Raw genomic sequence first — 26,048 nt, forward strand, 5'->3', positions numbered from 1 at the left:
TCCGTGAGCCAAGGGTTCCTCTGTTCTGGCCTGCAGACCCCCTCTCCTCAGCTGTACACCAACAGAGGAGAGGACAGCCAGAAGCCAGCCTTGAGTGGGGCCTCCCAAGAGAGACAAAGAGGAGGAAGTCCTGACTCTTAGTTTAACAGAGAGAACCAGAAACGCACAAAACAGATTCTTCTGCCACTTCCTGTCACAGGAAATGTCGATACTCCTTTATCCATATAGTAACACAAACCAGAAACCTTGGACTTGGCCTGACAGTTCTCTCCCTCGTACTCAGTAGCTAGTCCTTCACCATGCCCCTAACAATCTTTTCCACCAGTCTATTTCCTCCATTTCTAACCACTATGTCACTCATTCATTAAACAAACATTTGCCGAGTATCTAATAGGTGCCAGGAATTGATCTGGGTGCTGGGAATACGGCAGTGAATGAAACAGAGAGTGATCGCTACCTTCAAGAAGCTTATTTTCTAGAGACTCTAAGTCCAACTACCATCTCTCTAGCCTGGGTCAAAGCAGCCTCCTAACTGGTCTCCTTACACCCACTGCAACGTGGTGTGACAAATATGATCATGTCACTCTAGCATGTACAGAGGCGAAAAGGTTCCCATTGATCTTAGGATAAAGATAAACCTGTTTACATTGCCCTGCCAAACCCATAAACCTGTGAAGTCCAGCATGGCTGGCCCCCACCCACTTCCCCAGCCACACGGGGTTCCCTACCCCACCTTGTCTCTCCACATTAGTTACATTTGCTTTCTGTCTGTTCCTCATGTCAAGGACAGAGGCCTCCACCAGCTCTTCCCACAGCTTGGAACCATTTTCTCGCTTTTCCTCACCTGGCTAACCCCCTACTCACCTTTCATAACTTAATCAAATTTCATATCTTCAATCAAATTCATATCTGAATCAAATCAAATTAAATGATACTTTCCTTCTCGCATAGTTTGAGGTACGAGGAGTATAGTGGTGAACTAGACTCAAAGGCGCCTTCTCTCTAGTTGTTTATGGTATACCAGAGGGGGAAGACAAACAATTACTGTAAATTATAAGCGCTTGCCTAACTGTGGGTTATCCCTGTGTGTCAATAGAATAAACTTGTCTAACTTAACCTTTTCTTACAGTCAAAGGGGTATGAGATGTGGCCCCAGCTTTGATCATTTATCATGCAATCATTCATTCATCTAGCATACTTATTCAGCCCTTTACATGTGCCAGGCACTGCTGGTAACTAAAAAAATAGTGAGATAGTCAATCTCTGCCATATGGAGCCTACATTCTATTGGGGAAACCAGACAGTAAACAAATAAAGAAACCTACAATTTCAGGTGGTGATAAATACTGTGAAGCAAAATAGAAGAGTAGGGGGCTAGCTTGTGATAGATTATTTTAGATTATTAGAGAAGTTTTCTCTGGAGTATTTACATTTGAGCCGAGGCCTTTATGAAGTGGGGGAGCAAGTGTAAAGCTGGTAAAGGTGTGTTCCAGGCGGAGAACAGCTAGTGCAAAGGCCCTGTGGCAGTTTCAATGGATTCAAAGTAGCCTGGGACTAAGTAGTCCTCCAAAATGGCCTTCTTCGTAAGTTTCTGATCTTGACTCCCTGGTGGAAAAAAACTTGTAACTGAAAGGCTGCAGTTGTTGTTCTCCGTGGCAGAGAGAGAAAAGAAATAGAAATGTGTGGCCAAGCAACTTTATCTTCACATCATCAGGGTGAAACCTGGATAGTCCTTATCCAATCAGCAGTTTGCTGGCAACTAGCCCCTATCACAGTGCAGGTCTGCTGCTTCAGATCTTTCGAAACTACAGTTCATTCACACAGCAGGCCTCCTGAAATTGTTGTAGCCTGGCTCTTGACACAGACCAGTTTCTTTAAAGCACCTTGGAGCAAATCTGAGCCTGTATTAGCATTTACATTTGGTCGAACTCCAATGTGGTTTTTTAGTTGAGATATATAATGCTTCACACTGGCATACAGTATTGTACTATGAAAAAAAATCTTTTTTGAGAAATATAGATGCTAACACTCTTTGTATTTGGCCTTTGAATACTTCTGTCAAAAGAATTTGTTCTGACAAGTAAGAAGGTGAGACGGTCAGGTCTGTGTACTAGAACATGAGCATTGGAAAGTCCCAAACCTCGTCTTATAACAAGCTTCTTATAATCATAAGGTAAATAAAAGCCAGGATATAGCTACTTCTTAAACAGAAATCAGGGTCAAACATTCAGTATTTTTCCTTTGGAATTAAGTAAAATAATGCATGTAAAAATACTGTGTAAATACAAGTCACCATGTAAATATTACAGTTAAGGTCTCCACCTAATACCTATAACTGTTAATGACGTTTTTCAAAATATACCTCTCCCAAAGGCTTAAAAAGAGTTTTCCGCATTAAATCAAGTTGAACTGCTGAGAGCAGAAAAAACAGCCCTTAAGATTTAGCAGCCTGTTTTTCACGGGTAATTGACTTTAAGCATCAGTGAAAAGCAGACGTTTGTAAGAAGGCTGGAGCACTTTGTTATAAACTCTTCTGCAGTTTGAATAATCATATAAAAAGTTGTTTGTGTTTTCTGGCCAGTGTGGCATTGGTGACCTCGATCAGAGCTGTTGATTTTTGCTCTTACCCCTTTCTTAGGTGGTTAACTTGGTCAGAACAGTGTTGCTGGTGATAGTCTCTGCTCTGAGCCCAACAGAGCAGCCTGGCTCAAACAGATACCACAAGAAGTATCATTTCTATACAAAATTTCCTTTTTCGTGATGGGAGAAAGAAACATGTATTTATTGGAAAATGTATTTTGTGTGGTCATTTAAAATTCCACAAGAAAAAAAATGAAATTTCCTTTATACAGAAAATGCCTAATTAACACTTTCAAATTAGGAACTTCCTTAGAAACAAGGATTTCATTTTTTAAAAAATCTTTAGGACTCAGAGACATGAAGGTTTCCACAACCTTAAAAATTAGAAAAATACTGCTTTGGAGAACTTGTCCTGCCCTGTTATTCTATAAAGTTGGCGAGTGTCTTGTTTCTAAAGACACTTACCTTCCCCACTTTGAAAACCTAAAACATACCAATGGGGAGAGGGCCTGGGGAAGGGGCATTAAGATTAAGAGACACAAACTACTGTGTATAAAATAAATAAGCAACAAGAATATATTGTACGGTACAGGGAAATATAGCCACTATTTTGTAATAACTTTAAATGGAGTATAATCTATAAAAATATTGAGTCACTATGTTGTACACCTGAAACTAATAAAACATTGTAAATCAACTTATACTTCAATTAAAAAAAAAACTAAAAAAAAGGAAAACCCTAAAACAGCCTCCTTCCACCTGCTCTTCTCCCTCTACATCACTAGCACCCATGTCTCATTTTCCCTCCCTGCTTCTTTTGCATTTCTAGGTACACAGACTCTGAGAGCTGGCAGCATTCAAAGTGCCACCTGTTTAGTGCAGTAAAGGAAGCCCTTCCTGCCAGATGAAAGAGGAAAGGCATGTGGACATTTCCTGTGCTGTGGCCAGCCTGCTTTACTCGCACTATTCTTGGATGGTTTGACCCCAAACACTAGTCCCCAACCCCATATCCTATGCATACACAGCCTTGCATTTCTCCAGGTATGGGGAGATGTCCTGACAGTCCTACAAGCCTGCATTCTTTTTCCTTACGGTTTTGGAACCTACCCTGATAACGTGTAGTAGTTGTGGCATGCACGTGGGATCTAGTTCCCTGACCAGGAATCGAACCCAGGCAGCCTGCATTGGGAAGTCGGAGTCTTAACCACTGCGCCACCAGGGGAGTCCCAGTGAATGTGTATTTTTGCATCTAAAAATTCTCCTACCTGGTCTCTGGAAGGTTACTCCTTTAGTCTGGTAAAGCTGGAGGCATCCTGGAGTAAACATATTTAATGTGGAACCAGGGAGGGAATAAGTGATGCTGAATGGGAAAAAGGAAAATGGTAGCCATCTTATCAGGTCAGGGAAAGGAGTTATGACACACTTTTTTAGCTTTGTGTTTAAGACGTGGCCCTGGAGTCAAAGGAACCTGGGTTGCAATCCCAGCCCTACTTTTGATGATTTATTTAACCTCTCTGATCATTTAGTTTCTTTATAAAATGAGGGGAGACGTTTGTGGAGAGAATAATTCTAGTTTCTTTACAGCATTGTTATAAGGTTTGAATAAGAACCATGAAAAGCATTTAGCAGTTGTCACACATATTAAATGGTCAATATACATTGATGATGATGATGATTGAGTCAGAAGTCCCCAAGGCTATCTTCAGTTTTGATGTTTCAATGATGGACTCACAGAACTCGGAAAGCTGTTATATTCATGGTGATGGCTTATTACAGTGAAAGGATACAGATTAACATCAGCAAAGGCAAAGGCACATAAGGCAAAGTCCAGGAGAGACCAGGTGAGGCTTCCAGTTGTCTTCTTCCAGTGGAGTCACACAGATAGCACCTCCTTTTCCCAGCAGCAATGTGGGAGAAGATACACAAAGTATTGCCAGCCAGGGAAGCTCAGCTGAGCCTTGGTGTCCAGGAGTTTTATTAGTGATCAGTCACATAGACAGAGGTCACCTGCATAGCTGACCTTAGTCATTCAGTGTCCAGGTCTTCCAGAGGTCAAGTGATATCACATGGCCCAAGGCCTCAGGTAAACAAAAACACTCCCATAAGGCAGGTTATTTTGAGGGCTGAGGTGTTATCTCCCACGAGCTGGTCAAGGGCTAACCCCTTCTTAGGAATGTGCAGAGTTGGGACAACGGAACCTCCTCAATTCATCCTTTACTGCCCAATGAGGATGATTAACAATCCTGGATTGATGACACTAGGCCTTGAAACCAGTGAGACTGGGCACAGATGTATCTCTGACAGCCATAGTGATATATTGCCTTAATCATAGCTATCAAGAACCAACCAGGATGAGACTTTCCTAGTGGCGCAGCGGTTAAGAATCCACCTGCCAATGCAGGGGACACAGGTTCGATCCCTGGTCCAGGAAGATCCCACATGCCACGGAGCAACTAAGCCCATGCGCCACAACTACTGAACCTGTGCTCTGAGAGCCCGTGAGCCACAACTACTGAAGCCCACACGCCTAGAGCCTGTGCTCTGCAACAAGGGAAGCCACCACAATGAGAAGCCCGCACACAGCAATGAATAGTAGCCCCCGCTCGCTGCAACTAGAGAGAAATCCCACGTGCAGCAACGAAGACCCAACGCAGCCAAAAATAAATAAATAAATTTATATATATATATATACATTTTTTTTTTTAAAAAAAAGGAACCAACCAGGGAGAAAGAGGAGGAAGGAGGAAGGGAATGATGGCCCCAAACAAGGGAGAAGTTAAAGGGAACATCAGCCAGGGCCAATGAAGAGCAGTTTAAGTCCCAGAGCTGGGATCCTTGAGGAAAAAGGAAAGTTGTGTCCTCACTCAAGGAGCTAGGGAGTGGGTGAGACCCAAGAAGGCTGGGGTAGCTAGAGAATGAGTATTGATCTGAGTCCCAAAGTAGAAGGGCACCCCAGGAACCCAGGTCTAGAGAGAAGAATAGGAAGCAGGTTTTAGAAGAGACTAAAAGTTGCCATCACCTTTAGCAGAAGAGTTGACCTGAATCTACCTCAGTCGAGGTCGATTTGTCTTGCATCCAGCCCAGCCCAGGTGGAACAGGCTGATTCTCAATAAAGATAGCCAAGTAACTCCCAGCGCAGCAGTTAGGTAGAGAATAAGGGAAATCACTTTGAGGAGGGCAAACTAGCCCTCCATTTACGTTTCAATACAGATTAAGAGCAAACAGTAAGAATAAAACTTGTAAAGATATCCTGGGGGTCGGGCTGTGTTTTTATTTGTGTTTGTTGTCATCTTTTTGTATTTTTGTGAAATAAATATCAGGAGAAGCTTTCCGGAATCTTCATAACTTTTCATTATTTATGGGAAGTTTTTTTTTACACCTTTGTAACTAAAAGTCAACTCTGCAAGCAAAAACATGACAGCAGCGGAGGCAGGGAATGTATCTTCTGCTTGTTCTGCTTTTCGGCCAAACCTAAGAGGGAGAATTCCCAGCAGAGACAGGAGTTAAGAACCACAAGGAAGATTTGTGTGTACCACACAAATTATTTGGCTAAATGTGTAGACAGGGCTGTTCTCGGATCACTGCAAAGGAGTCTGGGTCTAAAGGCTCCAAGCAACACTCAGCCTAACCACTTTCCCCATTCTGTTCTCCTCCCCCAAAAGTTTTCATAGGATTCACATCTGAGAAGCAGAGAAGATAGGTAACGAATCCAAGTGCGCTCTTAATTAGCAACATTACAGGTAGCAGAGATGACAACACTGACCCACTGTCTTTTCAGAGTTGTCACTTGAAAGGAATGGTACAGTCCCATTCCCCAGGAAAATCCTGCCACCTCCCATCAGAAAAATTTTTCAAAACCTACATATTTGATATCATTTTCCTGGTGAAATATTGCAATGGTATTACGATATTAAGTATTTAATTTGCTTTCTTTCTTAGATCCCAAGAAACGATCCTAAGACATTTAAACCCTGGTCTATCCCTATAGCATAACACTGTTGTCATTTCCTAAAAGGTAAGATCGATAAGCTGAAAGATTATTACTCAAAATGACAAGATCAGCTAGTCCAGTGGCTTTCAAGCTGTGCTCTGTGGAATCTTAGGATTGCACAAGTGTGTAAACAAGTTTTCTCTTCAAATCTTATCCAACATTTCAATCCTTCAGCACTAAATGTGAATGGCTTTGGATGCTGACAAAGGAAAGTTCAGGGTGTTTTACCCAACATGCAGTTTTTCTTTTTATTTTAAAATAAAAATTTAAATGGAAATGCTGTGGATTAAGATATTTTAAAGATCCTACTCCCTGATTCTTTCGAGAGTCACTTACAACTTGAGTGCAAAACATCAAATTAAAATCTATTGATTACTGCACTTATAATTAACCAGTGCTATTTGGAAGAGTTGTCTATTTGTATTCGTTGAGTTCAACTGCTACAATGTTGTACTGCTGCTTAGCACAAAATACAAAGCACTGAGGACTTTGGAGAGTGGCCACCAAAACTACCTGGGAAATATATGCTGATAAAAAGGAACAAGTATTTTCGTTGTTAGAAAATTAAACTTCTGCTTTTCTGCACACTTAATGGGCAACATTAGAAAAACTGAAAGCAAAAGAGAATAACATTATAGATTCACAGAAAACAAAGTTTTTTCATCAAATGCTAATTTTCCAATTAAATGTCTAAAACAACCCACAAGTTGTGGGCTAACATATGCATGTTTAATTCCATTGTGCTTTGTCAGATGAGAACTTGCATTGATAGTTTTGCTAAATCAGACTAAATAAATGAGACTTTTGTTTCTCCTCTCACAATACCAACCACAAAAATCAAAATAGGCAACATTTAAAATTTTGTTTTAAGTTATTATAAAATAGTAATTTAACAACATACACCCAGGTATGGATGTGATGGTGAGTCCACTCTAATTCCTACATAAAACAAGGTATATAAAGTGCATAGTATTATGCCTGACACTAGTACTCAATAAAGGACAGCTACACACACACACACACACACACACACACACACACACACACTCAGATGTGCTAAATGCCATATTTTAACAAATCGGAGACCACTAATGAATGAACAGGTTGTTGAGTTTTTGTACAGACTTTAAAATAAAGACCATCTTCAAATTGCAAGACAAATATAAAAAAAATGAAATGAAATGAAACAAACCCCCCCAAAAAAAACCTCTTGCCACTTTACCACTTACGACTATTTCTATGTGTCAGAATCTTCTCCGTGCTATGCAATTAAAACAAAATGCAAATAGAAATTGCATTCTGAGTCTTTAACTGTCATCCTTTACCTGCAATTTGTATTGTTTTGTTTTTACTGTGGAGTAGCTATGGGTCTGTGTATTGTTTTGTTTTTACTGTGGAGTAGCTATGGGTCTGTGTATTACATCTGACAGCAAAGGAGTATTTTCCTCATGGTAGGTCAGCTATTCAACTGCTTAACATTGTTTTGGAATTTGGAGGGAAAAAGCAATGTAAAAACGTTTTCATAACATGATCACAAAACATTTTATTTTTTTTAATTTGTTTATGAAAAATATACAATCTGGTATCAGTTTCAGAAATACATAATTGCTCATTTTCCCACATACTGAAGTGGGTAACATGGAGCAAAAGAATTCTAAATTGTAATCACCTTTATGTTGTAGTTAAAACATGCAGGATTGGGACTTCCCTGGTGGCACAGTGGTTAAGAATTTGCCTGCCAATGCAGGGGACATGGGTTTGAGCCCTGGTCCAAGAAGATCCCACGTGCCGCGGAGTAACTAAGCCCATGCGCCACAGCTACTGAGCCTGTGCTCTAGAGCCCGTGAGCCACAACTATTGAAGCCCACGTACCACAACTACTGAAGCCTGTTCGCCTAGAGCCCATGCTCCGCAACAAGAGAAGCCACCGCAATGAGAAGCCCGTGCACCGCAACCAAGAGTAGCCCGCTCGCCGCAACTAGAGAAAGTCCGCGTGCAGCAACAAAGATCCAATGCAGCCAAACAGTTTTTTTAAATAAATAAAAAACTTTAAAAAATACATATCATTAAAAAAAAAAAACATGCAGGATCCATCAAATTCTACTAATCTGCATTTTAGAGACCAGCATATGAATTAGGCTTTATTTGACCAGAAAGTGAGAGGGAAAAATGACACGCTGTCAGCCAGAATCCACACTATCGGGCTCACCAAGCCTTCATCTGCAGTGACTCCCGGAATGAATGCACAGAGGAGGTGAGGCTGAGCTGGGAGCTCTGGGTGACTGGGGGGGAAGGCAAAGACTGGGCATGTAGTCAGTCTGGAGGAGGCTGAGGGCTGCTGAAGGCCATGAGTATGTCTGACTGAAGTGACTGGGACACAGCTGTCCGCAGGCTGACTGGAGGCCTCACTGGGCCACAGGAGTCCAAGGGAGGAAGTGGGTCAGGAGCACAAAGAGAAAGGAGACAGATGCAGAAGGGTCACAGGCAGGACAAAAAAATTACCCAAGATTTTTGCACACATGAGCCGAAGAGCTGGGGAACTTAGCGGGAGTAGCCAAGGTAAACTAAGTTGAAAGCGATAAAGAAAAAATGTTTTGGCTCTTTAAGAAAGAATCCTTGGGCTTCCCGGGTGTCGCAGTGGTTGAGAGTCTGCCTGCCGATGCAGGGGACACGGGTTCGTGCCCCGGTCCGGGAGGATCCCACATGCCGTGGAGCAGCTGGGCCCGTGAGCCATGGCCGCTGAGCCTGCGCGTCCGGAGCCTGTGCTCCGCAACGGGAGAGGCCACAGCAGTGAGAGGCCCGCGTACCGCAAAAAAAAAAAAAAAAAAAGTTTAAAAACAAAAAATCCTTAACTGTGTAATCTAATATGAATGTGAGAAATGTGTGTGTTTTATCATTTGTATCATTTTAAATGATGGTGAATATAATTTTTATTTTAATTTGGTGTATTAGGGCTAAGGATGGTTACTGGGTATTTATTTAACGTTTGTCACGGTTGAGAACTCTAAAGCACTAAGAACAGAGGGGTCTGAATAAAAATTATTCATGTTCGTTGATGCACTAAAATCTGGGTGGCATGGATATGAATAAAATACTTTTTTAAAAAGACATATTTGAAGCCACATACTAAAAACCAGTTCTTTGGGCTCTATAAGCCTTGCTAAAGAATAAAACTTACTAAATTTTTTAAATAAGTAACACATTCACACAGTTAAAAAAATATGAAAAGTTATACAGTGTAAAGACTCTCATACCACCATCCCATCCAGCCATTTCTTACACAAGCGCAGAGTATAACCACTTTTATTAGCTACTTTTTACCTTTTTCTTTCCTTCAGGAATAGCTGGTCCCAGAATGCCCAGTCACTGTTGTCAAGATTAGAGCTACTCCCGACTGACCCCACAGATGGATGGGACACAAAGGCCAAATGTCAGCATGTTAGGGGGAGTCTAAGGCAGCAGGACAAGCAGGTGGTTCCTGCCTGTTACCCCTGCTGGACCCACTGAGTGAGATGCTGTTCCCCCTTTCTCTGTCTAGACAATTCCACCCCCTTTTCCATGTCAGCAGTACCTTGGTGCCCATAATAGTGAGAAATTGTAACCCTTGACACTCATCTGGGCTCTATGTTCTTCCCCCTTGGGTCTTGGGTGCACAGGAGGCATTGTACACTTGCCTTCGGAGCCTGGCTTCTCTGGGTGGGTTTTCTCTCACGTAAAGGAAAAACAATCTGCTCTGAGCTCCACCCTGGAACAGTAAAAACACTTGATCGTCTCATATAACTGGGTAGACAAGTAGCAAAAAGTAAGCTTTCTGACTTTCAAGATACCAAAAAGAAGTAAAAAAATAGGCGGAAATACTTGGCGATAGAAAATAAAGGCATCTCTCAGCCTCCCTACACAACTTTGAATGAGTCAATGTTAAGAAACCACAGATTGCAAAACGAGAGCGTTCTTTCCTTGGCACAGACATGGCAGCAGGAGACGCCCCCATGCTCCCTTAACTTCACTCTGGCTGACGTCACCAGCTGTCTAGCTACTCTTCCTCCAAACCGCTCTGCACGGAGCTGCCAGGATAATCTTTCTCAACATCTGTAACCACCCACCCTCCTTGGCTAAATGAGTAGCATCCAACAGGACAGTTTCTTCTTCCAAAAAGGATGGTGCTAACATTGGTATAGTGGTCATCTGTCATTTTTATCTGACTGGGGTCTTTTGCTTTGAGAAGTTACCTGTCCTCCACTCCATGTGTTCCAGGAGGGCTGTGGGAAAGGCACAGAATAAGCCAGATCAGAGTTTCTCTGATGAGAGTCAGACTCCTGAGTGAGGTACACAAGGTTAAAAGGCCACTGGAGCAGATTGCCTGGATGGCCGGGCCAGGCATGGAGAGTACATGAGCTCTGCAGCTGAGATCCTCAGAGGTACCCCTGTTCCTACACATCTGAAGCCTGGCTTCTTCAGCTCAGCACTCAGTTCTGTGAGCTACAGAGTATCTTTCCAATTGTATTACTCTCCTTAAAAAAAAAAAAAAGAAAAGAAATTCCCTGGCGATCCAGTGGTTAGGACTTGGCGCTTTCCCTGATCAGGTGCTTTCACTGATCGGGTTCAATCCCTGATCAGGGAACTAAGATCCACAAGTCGCACGGCGCAGCCAAAAAAAAAAAAAAAAAAGGTATTACTTTCCTAGGGCTGTTGTAGCAAATGACCACAAACTGAATGGCTTAACTATTTATTTCCTCACAGTTCTGGAAGCTGGAAGTCTGAAGTCAAGGTGTTGGCAAGGCCATGGGTTCTAGGGGAGAATCCCTCCTTGCCTCTTCTGGAGGCTCCTGGTCTTCTTGGCTTGTAGCCGCATCACTCCAATCTCTTCCTCCATCATCATATGGCCTTCTTCCCTGTGTGTCTGTGTCCAGCTCTCTCTCTTTCTCTTATTAAAACAGCAATCATTGGACTTGGGACAACCCTAATCCAGTATGACCTCTAATCTTAACTAATTACATTTGCAAAGACCCTATTTCCAAACAAAGTCACATTCTGAGGTTCCAGGTAGACATGAATTTGGGGTGACACTATTCAACCCACCATGCCAATAAACCTTCTTGCTGAGACTAACAGATACAGTTTGGGGTGGATGTGACCTTCCCTCCTTTATGCCCTATTGTACCTGGTTCTTCTTTCTCTCCCACCAACTATTTGTCTACACGTGTATTCTCCCTTTCTAGATAATGGGTCCACTGTGATGTCAGGGACTGTATTTTACTCATCCTTTACCACAGGGTCTATCTCAAACTGATACTTAACACATGTTTGACTAAGGAAGAGCAAACAATATGCTCTATTCAAACAGAAAGTTTCGATAATTGTGAAACCTATACTGTGTAACTCAGATATTCATGAGCGAGGAGATCTAAGGAAGGTAAAAATAAAGAAACTAGTTCCTTAACAGAGAAATCAGGCTACATTGTTATTGAATTTTAATCTGTTGGAGTCACTATTTATGTCACTTGCACATGTTGAAATTTTTTCCAAAACTTGGAAATAAGGGGAAAACATACTGTGGGAGGGTTCAAAGTCATACTCCAGAACTAATAAACCCATTAATGAGTAATTTGATGCTCTAGGGATGCCCTGTCCAATATGGTGGCCGTAAGCCACACGTGGCTTATTTAGATTTTAATTTTAATTAATTAAATTAAAAAATCAGTTCTCTAGTTACCCTAGCCACCTTTCAAGTATTCAAAAGCCATGAGTGGCTGGTGGGTACAATATTGAACAGCATAGAGGAGACCATATTCGTCATCCCAGAAAGTTATATTGGACAGTACTGCTCTAGGGAAATGGAACTTTATGTATCCACTATTTAGTAGGGTTCATCCTCTGAAAAGATATGTCTTGAGGTAGGCAGTCTCTCAAAGCTGGAAAAGGCCATGAAATGGGTTCGCCCCTAGAGTCTCCAGAAGGAACACAGCACAGCTGACACTTGATTTTAACCCAGTGTGACCCATTTTGGGCATATGACCTCCAAAACTGTAAGATAATAAATCTGTATTATTTTAAGCCACCAAGTGTGTGGTGATTTGTTACAGCAGCAATAGGAAACTAATACAGGTGTTAACTTGTAGAACATTGACAAACAGCAAATGATTTCTGTAGAGTGGAAAAGATAACCCCAAAGGTTTCAGGAGTTTTTTTGCCCTGTAGGACATTCACCAGTTTTGTTTTGATTTTTGGTTTTGTTTTTTTGGGTTTGGGGTTGTTTTTTGTTTTGTTTGTTTGTTTGTTGTTTTTGTTTTGTTTTGTTTTTGTCTAACTATGTAATCTTATTCTGGCATTCTTTTCTTCCGTATCAGTTTCTCATATCTTCCTTTGAACTTGTGTTTTCATCTTGGCTCCCTCATTGACTATATCTTTGATCTTGCTCACTGTACATTATATGAGTCATGGTTTAATATTTTTAAAGTTAGACACTGATACACGGCTAGCAAGGAAAAACAGACACAGGACTCTGAGATTTTTCTGTATGTCAGAAGAGGCTACACAATTTATATAGTGATGCAATTGATGAACACAGTTCATTTACAATTTAACTGAATAAATTTCATATCCTACAACAAATATAATTTATTGACTAAATGTAACCAGTAGACAATTACATTCCAGGGAGAAGATGCAAGGAACTTTGTCTTAACTTTGAACAAGCCCGATGTAATTAACATTAAATGTATAACTAAGGAGGAACTTCTTCCTTTTTTAGCAAATATTACAAGAGCAGAGCCTGTACCAATACAAGCAAGACCTTTTTCCACTTGTTCAGTATCTTAGTTCCTTGTGCTTAAGAAATTGCTGGCATATAAATGTTCTCCAAGGCTTATCCAAATCAGTATATTGAAAATGCAAAGTACTTGATTTTTACCTCCTCAGGCCTGTCAAACACCATTGTGACAATAGTTGATTTATATTTTTAACTAAAGACTAGATGAATCAAAGTTTAGGGGCTTAATATTTCAACATCCTATTCTCAAGTTGCTCACAATGTATACACATTGAGGAGATACGATGTACATACAAACAAAACAACAGCAACAACAAAACCCTGTCCCCTCTCCTGCCCTGAGGCTCTTCTCCCCACTCCCTTAAGCACCCGGAAGAAGCAAGCGTGAACATATCAGAACTATGTAAAGAGCTTTTTTAAAATTCCCCTATCTGGCTGCCCACCCCTACCCTATCCTGATACACCACCCCGAAGTGGTATTGCCAGAATCTAGGTAGCTTAAAAATCTATAGGAGGAAGAAGAGAAGCAATTATACAAAACACATTGTAAGAGGTATATATCGCCCTGGTTAAAATAGAATCCTATGGGGTCTCACCTTCTAGCCCACCACACCTCCCTTCCCCCAAAGTGATCTTTCTAAAATGCTAACAGTCTGCTGGTGGCTTACTTTGATAATCTCCAGTGGTCTCCACAGTTGACCAGATTGTCACAAACTGATCTAAAGCAATTGCGCAATTGACAAATACAACAATCAACAGATTCTTTTAATAAATATTGGCTGACTCCACCAGTTAAGGGTTAGGTCAAGCATCTCACATGGCAGGTTCACTTTGAGTGGGCACAACACTCTGATGGCAGAATCATCTAACCTTCCAGTTGGACAAGTGACAGCATCCTCTGGGAAGAAGGCACTCAGAACCAATAGTGCTCCCAGCACTGCCTGCTGGATCCCTACACCTTCTTCAGATAAGGGTCATAGGGCCAGGTTATCTTTCTAGACAACCATGTTATCTTATTTCTATCATCCCCTATACCAGTCAACAAAACCTTAAGATGGAGTTTTAGAAAATTATTTGAAATGTTTTTTAATATAAATTTATTTATTTATTTAAATTTATTTTTGGCTGCATTGGATCTTCGTTGCTGTGCACAGGCTTTCTCTAGTTGCAGTGAACGGGGGCTACTCTTCATTGCGGTTCGCGGGCTTCTCACTGCGGTGGCTTCTCTTGTAGCGGAGCACGAGCTCTAGGCATGCGGGCTTCATTAGTTGTGGCTCGGGGGTTCTAGAGCACAGGCTCAGCAGTTGTGGCACACGGGCTTAGTTGCTCCATGGCATGTGGGTTCTTCCCGGATAAGGGCTCGAACCCGTGTCTCCTGCATTGGCAGGTGGATTCTTAACCACTGGACCACCAGCAAAGTCCCAGGTTATATTCTATTTAAAGTTATCATAAAGGGACTTCCCTGATGGCACAGTGGTTGGGGGTCTGCCTGCCAATGCAGGGGACATGGGTTCAAGCCCTACTCTGGGAAGATCCCACATGCTACAGAGCGGCTAGGTCCGTGCGCCACAACTGCTGAGCCTGCACTCTAGAGCCCGCGAGCCACAGCTACCGAGCCCACGTGCCGCAACTACTGAAGCCCGCATGCCTAGAGCCTGTGCTCCGCAACAAGAGAGGCCACTGCAGTGAGGAGCCCGCACATTGCAGCAAGGGGTGGCCCCCGCTCGCCACAACTAGAGAAAGACCTCATGCAGCAATGAAGACCCAACACAGCCTAAATAAATAAATAAATAAATAAAATTTATTTTAAAAATGTTATCACAAAATAATGGCCGTATTTTCCTGTACTGTACAATATATCCTTGTTGCTTATTTATTTTATACATATTTAGTTTGTATCTTCTAGTCCCCTACCCCTATCCTGCCCCTCCCCACCACTTCACTCTTCCAACTGGTAACCACTGCTTTGTTCTCTACATCTGCAAGTTTGTTTCTGTTTTGTTTTTGTTTTGTTTTGCTTTTTGCGGTACGCGGGCCTCTCACTGCTGTGGCCTCTCCCGCCACGGAGCACAGGCCCCAGACGCGCAGGCTCAGTGGCCATGGCCCACGGGCCCAGCCGCTCCACGGCACATGGGATCCTCCCGGACCGGGGCACAAACCCGTGTCCCCTGCATCGGCAGGCAGACTCTCAACCACTGTGCCACCAGGGAAGCCCTATTTCTGTTTTGTTATATTCATTCATTTGTTTTCTTTTTAGATTCCACATATGAGTGATAACATACAGTATTTGTCTTTCTCTGTCTGCCTTATTTCACTAAGCATAATACCCTCTAGTTTCAACCATGTTGTTGCAAATGGCAGTATTTCATTCTTTTTTATGGCTGAGTAATATTCCGTGTGTGTGTGTGTGTGTGTGTGTGTGTGTGTGTGTGTGTGTGTGTGTGTATACGTATATATCTATATCTCACATCTTCTTTATCCATTCACCTATTGATGGATACTTAGGTTGCTTCCATACCTTGGTGATTGTAAATAATGCTGCAGTGAACATTGGGGTGCATTTGTCTTTCTGAATTAGAAAACACCGAAGTTCTTAATGTTATTTAACCTTTTTACTTGGCTTCTGAAAATTCTTAATGGCATTTTTGTATTTTAAACTGTGAACTGAATGCTAAGAAATAGGTATAGAGAACTGATGGAGAATTTCACTTTTACATTTCCTATAACAAGTCACCTAGTGCTAAGAATCTCTGTTGTGGGTAAGCCTTATTGTATAATGTCCCCTGAGGCTACAGCTCCTGCAACTGGTCAGGTTCTGAAAAAGGAAGCTATGTTTTAAAAGAAAACTATTTTTATCCCAGAAGGACCTGGGAAATCCTCCAAGACAGTTTTAATACTGCATTTTAAGAGTAGAACCTGAAACGCATCTTAAAAAAAAAGGTTCTACTTTTTCCTCACCAGCTAAATTGATATTATATTTACTTAACAGTAGTCCATGGCCTTCTTTCGGAAGAATAACAATCATTGTCAGCTTACTTTGAAAGTAAAGCAGTCCTTCTTACTCAGAAAGTTTCTGTGGAAAGTTATAAAATGAATGTGAGGGATTTCCCTGGTGGTCCAGTGGGTAAGACTCCAAGCTCCCAATACAGGGGGCCTGGGTTCGATCCCTGGTCCAGGAACTAGATCCCGCCACAACTAAAAGATCCTGCATGCCACAGCTAAGACCCATCACAGCCAATATAAATAAATAAATCGATAAATATTTTAAAAATAAATTAAAAATAAAATTAAGTGCATGTGAAAATATTTTGTAAACATTAACATCCTCTATAAACATAAGGTCTACTATGACCAGTGTATTAATATTAATAGTAATAGAACACACCAATTAGTAGCAGTAGTAGTAGTGACTACTACTATTAAGAGTAGTAGTACACTGCTGCTGCTGCTACTAATACTACTTTGAATAATAATAATAATAGTAAAGCAGTTCTATTAGTTTAGTTGCCTTTTTATTTTTGGTAAATAACTTTACATCACACAGAGGCCTCCAAAAAGTAAAATTTGGTTTATAAAAAGACATCAAAGAAAGATGGCCATGTAAATATGTCAAGCAAGAGTTCAACATATATTTGAGATAATTTTCTAACACAGAAACATTTAAATCTGGGTTATCAGTAAGATTTCTTGTTTTTAGGAACAAGGAAAAGATTTCCTTTGCATTTTAATATACCAAAGGGTATGAATTAATAAGCAATAAAGAGTCCTTCCTAAATAATCCTATAGCTAACAATTATACCATATGCCATCACAGTTAACTCTGTTAGGTTCTTTTTTGTTTTATTAATAAATACCTTGAATGTTATATAATTTAGAATGTAGATATTGTGGTCATCCATAATATTACTTACTTAGCAAGTCACCTCAAACTACTTTCTGAATAAACAGTTTACAAGAACAAAGAGTTTTCACCTTAACCTATCATCATTCCTATGTGGAGAGATTGAATGCCAGGTTTCTTGAATCCCTAAGCCTCAAAAATCTAAATAATAGAGTGTGTTTGCTGATCCTGAATAAACCCATTTTTGCTGGAGAAATACCTGCCAGTCTATTTGTTTTAGGTCAATATTCTGGTAACCCATATGGGGGCCAGATGGCTCTGGGGCAGATGAGCCAACAGGTGCAGTAACCACAATTAAGCCCAGTGAGCTCACTGCTTTTCTTGCTGACCCTGAAGTTTGAAGGTATGTCTTTCTCTTGGACTCAGGATTCCAGACTCTGCACTAGAAGCTCTCCAGGACTTATTCAGAATCTATTTTAAGGTTTTGTCCTTTCTGGTTAAGGTCTTGTTCTGTATGTGAGTACTCATTTGGCACTTTATTCTGATTCTGAGATCAGACTGTTTCAACTGAAGCTGGCTGAGAAGCCTTTGGCCCATTACTACTGCAACAGGAGCTGTTTCACTGAAACTGTGTCAATTCAGCTGTCCATCTATTCCATTGGAATAGGGATTGTTCTATGGGAACTGGCTGAGAAGTCTTCAGACAGCCTGTCTCCTTAGAACTGACTGGTATTAGGCCTGAAGGCTGTTTGAGCTATAAGTTGTTTGAGATATTTGACGTTTAAGCTATTTGAATTGAGTTGTTTGAGCTGTAAGTTGTTGAAAAGTATTCTTTTACAATGGAAATATATCCCATGCTCTTGGATTGGAAGAATTAATAGTGTTTAAATGGTCATACAACCCAAAGCAATCTACAGATTTAATGCAATCCCTATCAAATTATCCAGGACATTTCTCAGAACTAGAACAAATAATCCCAAAATGTATATGGAATCATAAAAGACCCAGAATTGCCAAAGCAATCCTGAAGAAAAAGAACAAAGCAGAAGGCATAACCCTCCCAGACTTCAGACAATACTACAAAGCTTCAGTAATCAAAACAGCATGGTATTGGCACAAAAACAGACATATGGATCAATGGAACAGAATAGAGAGCCCAGAAATAAACCCACACACCTAAAGGCAATTAATCTTCGACAAAGGAGGCAAGAATATACAATGGGGAAAAGACAGTCTCTTTAGCAAGTGGTATTGGGAAAGCTGGACAGCCGCATGTAAATCAATGAAGTTAGAACACACCTTCAACACCATACACAAAAATAAACTCAAGATGGCTTAAAGACTTAAATATAAGACATGACACCATAAAATTCCTAGAAGTAGGCAAAACATTCTCTGACATAAATCGTACCAATGTTTTCTTAGATCAGTCTCCCAAGGCAATAGAAATAAAAGCAAAACTAAACAAATGGGGAATTCCCTGGTAGCCTAGTGGTTAGGATTCCAGGCTTTCACTGCCATGGCCTGGGTTCAATCCCTGGTCAGGGAACTGAGATCCCACAGCCATGCAGTGTGGTCAAAAAAAACCCAAAAGGGAACTCATCAAACTTACAAACTTTTGCACGGCAAAGGAAACCATAAACAAAACAAAAAGACAACCTACGGAATAGGAGAAAATATTTGCAAATGATGCAACTGACAAGGGCTTAATTTCCGAAACATACAAACAGTTCATATAACTCAACAACAACAAAAAACAACCCAATCAAAAAATGGGCAGAAGATCTAAATAGACATTACTCCAAAGAAGACATACAGATGGCCAATAGGCACATGAAAAGATGCTCAACTTTGCTAATTATTAGAGAAATGCAAATCAAAACTATAATGAGGTACCATCTCACACTGGTCAGAATGGCCATCATTAAAACGTCTACAAATAACAAATGCTGGAGAGGGTATGGGAAATGCTGTTGGTAGGAATGTAAGTTGGTGCAGCCACTATGGAAAACAGTACAGATGTTCATCAAAAAACTAAAAATAGAGTTGCCATATGATCCAGCAATCCCATTTCTGGGCATATATCCAGACAAAACCATAATCAAAAAGATACATACCCTAGTGTTCATAGTAGCACTATTTACAATAGCCAAGACATGGACACAACCTAAATGTCCATCAATAGATGAATGGATAAAGAAGAAGTGGTACATATAGACAATGGAATACTACTCAGCCATGAAAAAGAATGAAATAATGCCATTTGCAGCAACATGGATGGACCTAGAGATAATCATACTAAGTGAAATAAGTCTGAAGGAGAAAGACAAATACCATATGATATCACTTATACGTGGAATCTAAAATATGACACAAAACAACTTATCTATGAAACAGAAACAGGCTCACAGACATACTGAACAGACTTGTGGTTGCCAAAGGGGAGGGGGATGAAGGAGGGATGGAGTGAGAATTTGGGGTTAGCAGATGCAAACTATTATATACAGAATGGATAAACAACAAGGTCCTACTGTAGAGCACAGGGAACTATATACAATATCCTGTGATAAACCATAATGGAAAAGAATATAAAAAAGAATATATGTGTATGTATAACTGAATCACTTTGTTATACAGCAGAAATTAGCACAACATTGCAAATCAACTATACTTCAATAAATATGTATATATTATTAAATATAATAAATTTAAAAAAAAATTATTCTGTTACTCTGGAGAAAAACCTCTGAGAAATGATACCCCAGTTATCAAATATTTTGAGGATGCCCCACCCTAGAGAGGGACTCTGGCTGATTTCATGTTTAAAATGCATTGTCCTTCCTCATGCACATTTCTGACTAAATGGACTGACTTGAACAAAGGCAATTTAAAATAATGGGAATTCCCTGGCAGTCCAGTGGTTAGGACCCTGCGCTCTCACTGCCAGGGCCCAGATTCGATCCCTGGTCAGGGAACTAAGATCCTGAAAGCCACTCGGTGAAGCCAAAAAATAAAAAATAGAATATCAATGGCCATTATGGGGAACTTTTGAAATCCCCAAACTTAATTTTCTTAAAACCAATTTATATTACAATAGCTCTAAAACTTCCAGAACTGAATGGAATGCCTATTTTGATTGTTATTTTGAGGCTTCTGAATGTAAAATTGCCTCTCTGCAAAATAAGATTCTAAGATTAACTGAGGGAAATAAACAAATAATTAAAGGAAAAATGTCTCCCAAAGCCTCAGGCTTCTTTGTCTCAGGCTTCACCTCCAGTGCCATCTTCCTCCCTTCCTTCAATGCCCTCAGTTCCCCCATAGTAATTCTCTCTCTGAACTTCCCTTTTTCTCTGAAACTCTCCCCACTCCTTTTCCTCTGAATTTATCAGAACCTGTCCCATTAAAATTGAGCCTGCTGAGGATCCAGAGGCTAAACCCTTAATTTCTTATATTCCCTAGACTAAAGCTGAACTGAGAGCCATAGTCAAATATTTTCCCAAAGTAACCAAAGATTCTCACAGATTTGCTGAGGAATTTACTATAGTCATTCAAACTTATCAATCTGGTTTCTCTGACTTATATCAGCTAGTTCATACACTTGTCAGTGAAGGTCTGCCCACTATTGGATGAAAACTGCTAACTGAAAAAATCCTAAAAGGTTTCTAAAATTACAAACAGGAAACCAGCCCACTACCTTGTTATATTATCAGGCTTGGGCAGTTGCTACCGGACTTCACTGAGCAATTCCTAGGGCTTTTCCAAAGCCTGTTGACTGGAACAAAATTCAGCCTTGCACACAAAAACCTGATGAAACTGTTCGTGACTGTTACAGTTGACTTCAGATAATTTTTAAAGAAAATTCTGGTTTTCCTTCAGATGTTGATTCCACCCAGGTGGGTTTTAGCTCTATGTTTATTAATGGGCTGAACTGGCACCTTTCCCTTCAAGTAAAAAAGGCCAGAATGGAATGCAAAATTATTTCCACTCCAGATTTAGTGAATCTGACAAACCAGTGCTCTCACACTCTAGATGACCCACCTATAAGGAAGACGGCCAAAATTCTTAATCTTCAACTCCAGCAATTGAGGGTCCCTAAATAAGACCAGAACCCTCCTAGTTTCTGCTACTACTACAAAGAGCTAGGACACTGGAAAAGAGATTTTACAGATTCAAGCACTTCAGGTGCCTTCAGCCCTTTAACCAGCCTTTCCAACAGCCTCCCAATTCTCAATGATGGGGTGCCAAGGAACTAAAGGGGCTCTTCCCAACACTCCCTCTTAATTGGCTTAGAGAAATATTTCTCCAGGTTGGGGATGAATCTCTTCCAGTCCTAACAGACGTCAGAGCCACACTCTCAGTGCTCAACCGCACAACTATAAAGCAGCCCCTGCTTCAGAGTACTAAAACAGTTCAAATAGCGGGAAGCTCTAATGAGCCAACAGAGATTCCCATCTCTGAACTGATTCCCTTTCATTTAGACCCTTTGACACATATACACCCTTTTCTCCTTAGTTCCTCCTCTTCTATCCATTTATTAGGCTGAAACTTCTTAGAGAAGTATCATGGCAGCATTTCTTGCTCCCAAAAGGGGGAATAATTCTAGAATTTGAGTCATCACAGCAGCCAACAAGGTGAATCAAATGACCCTATGATGTCTTTTATTTGCTCCATCTCTCATGGCACTAGAAATGATTGTGGAAACACTGATCATTTGTCCCTATTGAATTAGGAGCTACCATCCTCTTTATGGGCAAAATCTCCAACCGATATTGGCAAAATTCACAGCACACCTCCCATCAAGATTCAAATAGATCCTTCAAAACCTCCTCACAGAATTAATCAATACCCTATAAGTAAAGAGGTCCTTCAATGCACAGAGCCCATAATAAAAGAATACAAGGCTCAAGGCCTCAGTATCCTTTGTACTAGTCCCTGTAATACCACCATTTTACTGGTGAGAAAACCCAAGGGCCCACGGTGGAGGTTTGTCCAGGACCTCCAAGTAATAAACAACATTGCTCTCCCTTGACACACTGTTGTCCCTAACCCTTACACATTACTGATACCCATTCCCACCAGAGTAAATTCTTCACTGTAATTGATTCATGTAGTGAATTCTTTAGTATTCTGATTGATGAAGCCAGCCGATACCATTTTGTCTTCACTTGGGAAGAAAAACAATTCACCTGGACACAAATGCCTCAGGGTTTTTACTCGGAATCCTTAGTCTCACAAATCCTGAAGACTAATCTGGATGATATAATTTCCCTTGAGGTTCTACTTTGTTGCAATATGTGGATGATTTGCTTCTTTGCTCTCCTTCTCAAGCCTCCTCACAGGAAGACAGCATCTACTTGCTAAAGCTTTTAGCCTTAAAGGGACATAAGGTCACCAAGGAAAAATTGCAGTTTGCCCAAATCCAGGTTTGATATTTAGGGCATCAGATATCAGAATAAGGGCTACACCTAGATCCAGACAGACTTCATAATGTCCTAAGTTTCCCAGACCCCCAAACTAAGCACCAACTGTGAGGTTTTTCTCAGGCTCGCTGGTTACTGCTGAAATTAAATTCCAAATTTCTCTTTTATGGCCAAACTTCTGTATGTTTTACTAAAGAACATCAACCCCGACCCAATTTTATGGGAAGAATCAGACAACATAGCTTTCAAGTCCTTAAAGGAGGGTTTGATGAGCCCACCTGCCCTTTGGGCATCCCAATTATCAGATTCCCTTTTGTATATGAAAAGAAAGGGAAGGTCCTTGGGGTACTCACCCCAAAACACAGGGGCCTCTGTTAACACATAGGGTATTATAACCAGAAACAGAACTGTGTGGCACTGGAATACTCCCTTGCCTTAGAGCTGTTACAGCCTTTTGGTTAAGGTCACCAAGAAAATAACTGTGGGATCCCCTTTATCCATTCTCATACCCCATACAGTAGAAGCTCTCCTCAACTCTCATCACACTCAACATCTTTCAGCGAGCTGCCTCACCTCCTGTGAAATCCTTTTGTTAACTGCTCTTCACGTAATTCTTTTATTTTGTAATAACCTTAACCCTGCTACTCTTCTCCCTTCCATCACTGACAAAGTCCCTCACCACTACTTAATTCTGACAGGTCACCTCCAGACTCCCCATGATGACCTGCAGGAAAAACGTTTACGTAACGCTGACATCTCACAGTTCAATGATGGCTCTTATTTAAAAGGTGACAATGGCCAGTTTTTGTAAATGTTCTACATATTTTTGAGGAGATTGTGGATTTTCAGTTTGTTGATTCTGAGAATCCATATATCCATTAAATTTAGATTGTTAATAGTGCTTTTCATAGCTTCTCTATTTTTCCTAATTTTCTATATTTGCTATATTAAACAATGTATAGTGGAAAAAAAAGGTGACAATGGCAAATGTTGTGCTGGGTATGATACTGCAACCCCTTTTGATGTTGTTGAGGCAGTATCTTTACCCATGACTACTTCAGCCAAGAGGCTGAATTATACACTCTTACATGGGTTTGCACTTTAGGCCAAGGGCAAAAATGCCAATACTCATACTGATATTAGATATACTTTTGAAGCACTTTCATGATTTTGGAATGCTGTGGAAGCAACATGGCTTCCTTATTTCTGCAAATATGAAATTTAGAACGACCCCTATGTTCAGGAATTATTGGATGCAATACTTTTACCTGCCACTTTACCTATTATTAAGATTCCGAGGCATTCTAAACTTGACTCTCTGGAAGCTAAGGGAAATCATCTTGCTGACATTTCCACAAGGAATGTTGCTCTTAAAGGAACCAACAGCAGCCAAACCTCTGTCATGGTTCAAAGGGATATTTCCCCAAATGATAACTTAGAAAAACTGGCTAGAGAAGTCAGCCAGCCTCAAAAAAAAAAAAGAAAAACAAGATTTAAAATTCAACAATTGTTGGTTTGATAAAGAGAAAGCTCTCATTTGGATGAAATAACACCCCAGGCCTACCGAAGACTAAAATTCCCACTGCTCACCATTGCACATGCACTAAACCATTAGTCTACTGACAAAGTGATAGCATTCATCAATCAGTATTGGTGGGGAAACACCAAGGCTGCAAAAAGTGCCTATCTCAATTGTCCCATTTGTCTGAAATACAACCCAGGGATTCTTGTCCATATTGCTCCCATTTTTTTTTAAACATCTTTATTGGAGTATAATTGCTTCACAATGTTGTGTTAGTTGCCGCTGTACAACAAAGTGAATCAGCTATACGTGTACATATATCCCCATATCTCCTCCCTCTTGCATCTCCCTCTCACCCTCCCTATCCCACCCCTCTAGGTGGGCACAAAGCACCGAGCTGATCTTCCTGTACTATGAGGCTGCTTCCCACTAGCTATCTATTTTACACTTGGTAGTGTATATATGTCCATGCCACTCTCTCACTTCGTCCCAGCTTACCCTTCCCCCACCCTCGTGTCCTCAAGTCCATTCTCTACATCTGCATCTTTATTCCTGAACCTTTTTTTTTTTTTAGATTCCATATATACGTGTTAGCATACGGTATTTGTTTTTCTCTTTCTGACTTACTTCACTCTGTCTGACAGACTCTAGGTCCAACCACCTCACTACAAATAACTCAATTTCATTTATTTTTATGGCTAATATTCCACTGTATATGTGTGCCACACCTTCTTTATCCATTCATCTGTCAATGGTCACTTAGGTTGCTTCCATGTCCTGGCTATTGTAAATAGAGCTGTAGTGAACATTGTGGTACATGACTCTTTTTTTTTAGAAGATGTTGGGGGTAGGAGTTTATTAATTTATTTATTTTTGCTGTGTTGGGTCTTCATTTCTGTGCGAGGGCTTTCTCTAGTTGTGGCAAGTGGGGGCCACTCTTCATCGCGGAGCGTGGGTCTCTCACTATCGCGGCCTCTATTGTTGCGGAGCACAGGCTCCAGACGCACAGGCTCAGTAGTTGTGGCTCACGGGCCCAGTTGCTCCACGGCATGTGGGATCTTCCCAGACCAGGACTCGAACCCATGTCCTCTGCATTGGCAGGCAGATTCTCAACCACTGCGCCACCAGGGGAGCCCACATGACTCTTTTTGAATTATGGTTTTCTCAGGGTATATGCCCAGTAGTGGGATTGCTGGGTCATATGGTAGTTCTATTTTTAGTTTTTTAAGGAACCTGAATACTGTTCTCCATAGTGGCTGTATCAATTTACATTCCCACCAGCAGTGCAAAAGTGTTCCCTTTTCTCCACACTCTCTCCAGCATTTATTGCTTGTAGATTTTTTGATGATGGCCATTCTGGCCGGTGTCAGGTGATACCTCATTGTAGTTTTGATTTGCATTTCACCAATGAAATTAGTGACGTTGAGCATCCTTGCATGTGTTTGTTGGCAATGTGTATATCTTCTTCGGAGAAATGTCGATTTAGGTCTTCGGCCCATTTTTGGATTGGGTCGTTTGTTTTTTTGATATTGGGCTGCATGAGCTGCTTGTATATTTTGGAGATTAATCCTTTGTCAGTTGCTTCACTTGCAAATATTATCTCCCATTCTGAGGGTTGTCTTTTTGTCTTGTTTATGGTTTCCTTTGCTGTGCAAAAGCTTTTAAGTTTCATTAGGTCCCATTTGTTTATTTTTGCTTGTATTTCCATTTCTCTAGGAGGTGGGTCAAAAAGGATCTTGCTGTGATTTACATCATAGAGTGTTCTGCCTATGTTTTCCTCTAAGAGTTTGATAGTGTCTGGATTTACATTTAGGTCTTTAATCTATTTTGAGTCTATTTTTGTGTGTGGTGTTAGGAAGTGTTCAAATTTCATTCTTTTACATGTAGCTGTCTAGTTTTCCCAGCACCACTTATTGAAGAGACCA

Source organism: Orcinus orca, chromosome 7 (genome assembly GCF_937001465.1).
Source record: "Orcinus orca chromosome 7, mOrcOrc1.1, whole genome shotgun sequence".
NCBI lineage: Eukaryota > Metazoa > Chordata > Mammalia > Artiodactyla > Delphinidae > Orcinus > Orcinus orca.